Below are 5,978 nucleotides of genomic sequence, written 5' to 3' on the forward strand. Positions count from 1 at the left end.
TAAGGAAGCTATAAGTAATGCAACTATGAATCTCATGGAGAGTTCGATCCTGGCTCAGGATGAACGCTGGCGGCATGCTTAACACATGCAAGTCGAACGGGAAGTGGTGTTTCCAGTGGCGAACGGGTGAGTAACGCGTAAGAACCTGCCCTTGGGAGGGGAACAACAACTGGAAACGGTTGCTAATACCCCGTAGGCTGAGGAGCAAAAGGAGAAATCCGCCCAAGGAGGGGCTCGCGTCTGATTAGCTAGTTGGTGAGGTAATAGCTTACCAAGGCGATGATCAGTAGCTGGTCCGAGAGGATGATCAGCCACACTGGGACTGAGACACGGCCCAGACTCCTACAGGAGGCAGCAGTGGGGAATTTTCCGCAATGGGCGAAAGCCTGACGGAGCAATGCCGCGTGGAGGTGGAAGGCCTACGGGTCGTCAACTTCTTTTCTCAGAGAAGAAACAATATTAGGGTGATAAAATTGGCAACCTAGGTATACGCGTAGGACTTGTAAACTGAAACGGAGGTAGTATTATGTATTAGTATCATATTGTACTCTATTTGTTGACATGCATGACACAAAGTAGCATAGCATTTATTATGATAGGGTATCATGATATGATACTACATCCTCTCTTTCTTTATTTAATGCTATGACACCTCATCAAAATTGTCTAGTTGGCATGCATAATACTAGCTATGATACTACCATTATGACCAGCCTAAGAAACGGCCGTGGGGGTCTGCCACTGCCGTCGCTTTGCAGGTACCCCCCTGCGGGAGGAGTTCGCCAAGAACCTTGAGAACCCAGATAAAGTTCATCTGGTGTTGTTGCCGACGAGCGAGGCCAACCGTGCCGAACCTGCAGACTCAAATGCTGGGTCTGGTTACAGCCTACGGGTGGGCGGTGAGGCCAACTCCACCGCGCGACCCTATCCTGTCTGGCGCCGTCCGTTTGGGGTAAAACGAACAAACGAGGCGGCCCAGCGCGCGGGAGCAAACGGACTTTTGTCCGTTTTGTGTCCGCTTTCGACCCATCCGCGGCCCAAATTTGCGCCGCTTTTAGGGTGAAACGGACAATGCGCGGACGGGCGGGACGCGCGCGCTTGTCCGCCCCTAGCCCGCCTATCGGTGACACAAACCAAAACCCCCCGCGGCCCCTTTGGCGCCATCCCCCCCCCCCAAACCCTCCCACGTCCCGCCCATCCCACTCCCTTCCCGGCCAGTCCATGTCCGACGCCTAGCCGAACTCCGACGGGCTGGCCGTCGACCCACCCAGAATGGCCAAGAAGAAGAAGGGCAAGGCACCAAGGAAGCCACGGTCGGAGTGCACGCCGGAGGAGATCGCCAAGTTGGACGCGGAATCGGCGAAGAGGAGGAGCCGGAGGGCGGTCGCCAAGAACAACATCGCCGCGGCCAAGAGAGCCGCCGAGCGTGCTGCGATTGAGGCCGCGCGGCACAAGGCCGAGGTCGAGAAGAAGGAGGCCATCGTCAGCAAAGCGCACGCCCTTCTCATGGCTGGCATTTGTCGCCCGCCCGGTTTCTCTGGAGGGGCCGTCGGTCCGGCGAGCACAGGGTTGTCGGTCGCCCGACCTCCGCACTGCCAGTCGCCGACGTCGTGGACCACGCCCTTGTCGCCTTTCCTTCGCCAAGGCACGACGGCCAGACCCGTTTCGGGGGGTCGCCGGACGTGAACGTGATCGCGCCGTCCACACCACGCCCCTCGGCCGTCATCGACCTCAATGTCACTCCTGGGTCCAGCAGCGTCCGCCGGCCGTCCATCGAGATGCAAAGAAAGTAAGCACGACCACCGTTTACCGGCACCATGCCATCCCCCCGCGTCTTGTTTGACGGAATGCCAACACCAACGGCACCGGTCGACGACCCCTACTACGACCAGTTCATGGAGGAAGTGATCTACGATGGTGGCCACGTCCCTGCCTTCGACCCCGAGGAGACCCAAAGTCGACAAAAGACAAGGTGCAGTTGGCCAGAAAGGTCTGAACCCAACTCCTTCTCGCTACTGTGTTCCATTTTTCCATATAATTAAATTCAGCTACGGAAAAAGTTTACTGCGATGTTGTCTGTACGAGGTGCTTAAATTAGTAGGAATTAGTGCATCTGCTCCTTACTGCAAACTGTTTTTACGGCAATGCTACACGTACGGGAGTCTTACGGGAGTTTTACTGTCAGAACGGCACTCAGTGAATTTATAGTATTCTTGAAGTGTGCACGCTATACTGAACATGCATCTGTTGGGAAAATTCAGATTACGGCTAGGGAGTGCACCTCCAGACCGGACACCATGTCCGTCAAGGATGAGTGCTCTGGAGCAGTCGATTTGCAAGTATGCATAGAAACCTACGAAGAGTGTTGTACGGCCAGCACTTGGTTTGACTTTTGATTCACTTGGTGAGGCATATGACTACTACAATTTGCACTTCTGGAAGATCGGTTTCGGAATTAGATATGGTAAGAGTAGACTCAACGCCGAGAGGACAATGTGCATGCATGAAATAGTCTGCGGTTGCTCGGTGAGTACTGATTTTTGATTACCTACGTATCAAGCTAAAATGGTAGGTGTGCCTTTGCTGCGCAATTCTTGTAAAATTGTACCGACTTTCTGTTTGTTGTAATGTATGCAGGGGAAACCAGAGGCAGAAAATAGTAGATCGTGCAGGTGCTAGTGTCCGTTATTGATTAGATTTTTGCGAGCGTCGGACAACAGCTGGTAAGGGCGGTAGTCCAGGTCGTATGGGCAAAACCTGAGCCGTCTCTAGCTATGGCTGTACTTCACGTCTGCGTGTGGGTCCGCTGTGCGAAACTTGTCGAGGGTTTGGAAGGGGGATTTGACGAGCAGTGAGTCCGAGAAGTAGTGGAAAGGGACCTCGTGGCAATGGCGTGTGCGGCGGCTACGACTTCTTGCGGCGGAGCGGCGATGGAAGCCAGTGGGATCGAGTTCCCGCTGGATCTAGTTGACCGGTGAGTTTCTGTACCCTAATGCGCGTCTATGGATCTGTGTGCTTCCGTGAGTTTCCCAACTTCCCGCCGCAGCTTTTGACTCTAGCTGTGGCGCAGACGAAGATTTATCTGGAATGTGAGTGAGACATTTTTAAAAATTCAAAAATGAGTGCTGATTTTGATGAATTATGATTGAAGCTGATTTGTATGTTGTCATAAGTCTGTATGTGACGCAGACTTACAAACGACTGGGCTTCTGCCATTGAGAAGGAATGCAGCCAATGAGAGAGCATTTTAATGTCGGCGTATTTGTGACCTATCTAGGGCGGCACTGGAGTGGGTTGATCAAGCCAACAGTTATCCCCATCGGACTGAAGGTTACTATTGTGTCACACATTTTATCATGGTTTGCGAGTGGTGCTTAGTTATCTAATGCAGTTCATTTCTTTTGAAGTTGCTGGTGTGCAAGCAAGGAATATGCAGACCATTTGTCGGCGATGTGGAAAACATTGGAGGTGAGTCCCTTTTGGTAGAGATCAGTTGTTGACAGGGACAAATCGATTATGTATTTATGATTGTTCGACTTAAGGGATATCCTCATGGCCAGCGGATTAATTGTGCTGACGCAGGAGCAGCTCTGATGAATGGGGTACAGTGCGATGACAACAATGCTGCTATGGGTGAAGATGGTGTATCCAGTGATGCATAAATGTTATGAAAGGGCACTGCTGCAACACGTGCACTCGGCGTTTGGTGTTGATCAGAATAAAATGTGATAACTAGTTTTGTTAATCTGTGTGTTGTAGTATGAGTATTTTTCTGGTGTGTTTCAGTGAGCATTTGCTCCACCCTTGTTCCTCCAGTTCGGTATGTGAGGTCAAACTGTGGTGTGCACATGGTTGGGAGATAGCTAATTGCTCTGATATGGTCTATATGTGAGTGATGAGGACTTATGTCTTTCCTGCATTTTGAGATAACCACACAATGCCGCTGTTGGAGGGTGGGTTTGTGCCCAGTGGGATCCAAAATCTGAAAGCATAAGACTGAATGCCTAGGTGCTGCTTTTGGTAGCCAGCAGAAGAGATTTCAAACCGAAGAACATTAATTGTTGGAATGGCACCGCCCGAGTCGGAAGCAGCTGCAAATGGCACGACCATGAGGTCTGCCGGCGTGGACGACGGAACAAATATGGAGGGTCGGAAAAAATCTTTCTCTGATCTGGGTGTTGCGTCGAGGTTTTCTTTTGCCTCGTCGAGAGTTTTTTATCCGGGTGTTTTCGGTGTTCACTGGCTCTTTTACGACCAGCCTGCCGGAGCACGACCAGCCTGCCGGAGCAAGCGGGGAAAGTTGTATACGAGGTGAGCACCGGTAGTCCTAGCAGTTCATGCTTCGTTCTTTTTCTTTTCTGAACGACATGCCTCGTTCTTTTGGTTAGCACGTGCAGTATGTGAGGACGCCATGACTTTCAGGGTGAAGTAGTCCAGATGGAGCGCCGTGCAGCCAACAGTCAACACGACCCAGAAGAAATAAATGCGCCAGCGCAGCTGCCCATATCAGAGACGATACACACCGAATACTGACTGCAATACGTTCGAGGGCGCAGATCTTTATGCGAACGGACGTATTTGATTTCGGGATCAGCTGAGCACGGTCTCAGAATCGAATATCCGTGCAAAATCAGTTTATTTGGACCTGAGAGGAAGTAATGGGGATGCACATCATGGCACGGCGAACCATGGCTCGAATGTCGTCCCGACTATTGTTTCAACATGGATGGCTATTGGAAATGTCCTTGGGGTACTTGACTCCCGCCAACGGAATTAGCACCCAGTATATTATCTTTTCCCACTTCTTTTCGCAAGCATTCATTTTTTAGGGTGCATGATCTGAATTCATTACAAATATAGGTGGTCCCCCTCGCTGAAAATGGTGGCACTCTAATAGGTTCAGGTCATCTCTCGCCTATTGCGCTGCGGAGGGAGGTGCGGAAACATGGCATGTTGGCTAGGCCTATCCTAAAGAAGCATGCTTGCTAACAAGTTGGTATCCTCCAATCTCTCACATATTAAACATTGTAAACATATAATAATACTAATGAAATATGGTGGAGAGAATAACTTGGTAAGCACACAGATTGGTTACTACCTAGATAGCTAGCTCATTGAGGCACATTCAGCTAGCAAATGGAATAAGTGGAAGGTATATATAGAAGCTCTCATCTATGCAATAATGAACGGTACATACATATAAGCATGTGTACATAGGAACTCGAGATGCATGATACACAAAGTCTAAATTGCATGAGCACATCACGCAACTGTTATGCATAGAAGCCACAACTATTAATTCTGGGAATTTAGAGCAACTCCAATTTCGACCCAAACGAACGCACGCTTTGTCTGCCTTTTGTTCATTTGGGTCGGTCGTCAGCTCGTCGTCCGTCCTGTTTTTTGTTTGGGTCGGCAGTGCGCCCAACGCGTAAACCCATTTCGCCCTCACGGTCGGCTTGCCGTGGTTTTTCAAACATAATTCAAATAAAATACAAACATTTTACATAGTTTCACAAGCAAACAAATATAACATAGTTCACAAGCCAAATAAATATATCATAGTTTACAAGACAAATAAAAATTAAATTGTCTCAAATGCATTTAAAAAAAGTACATCTATTGGTTGCCAACGTGAGCTCACACATATGCTCAACCAAATCATCTTGCAGTTAAATGTGAGTTTTCTAATCACGCATTTGATGATGAAATTGGATGAACTGTGCAAATGTTGCCGCTCCTCCATGTTGAGGCACAACATTGTCACCTGAAACTGAAACCCTTGGTCGTAGGTACGTTCCGGGCGCTCATCCTCTACGATCATATTGTGCATGATCACACAAGTAGTCATCACCTCTCACAAATTCTTGGTGCTCCAAGTTCTACCTTGCGGGTAAGCCACCGAACAGCTTGCGGGCATCATTGAATCGAAGAAGCTGGCCGACGAAGAGATGTGCGTCTCCCTTGGACCAGGTAGC

The sequence above is a fragment of the Triticum dicoccoides genome, chromosome 5B (genome assembly GCF_002162155.2).
Source record: "Triticum dicoccoides isolate Atlit2015 ecotype Zavitan chromosome 5B, WEW_v2.0, whole genome shotgun sequence".
Taxonomy (NCBI): Eukaryota; Viridiplantae; Streptophyta; class Magnoliopsida; order Poales; family Poaceae; genus Triticum; species Triticum dicoccoides.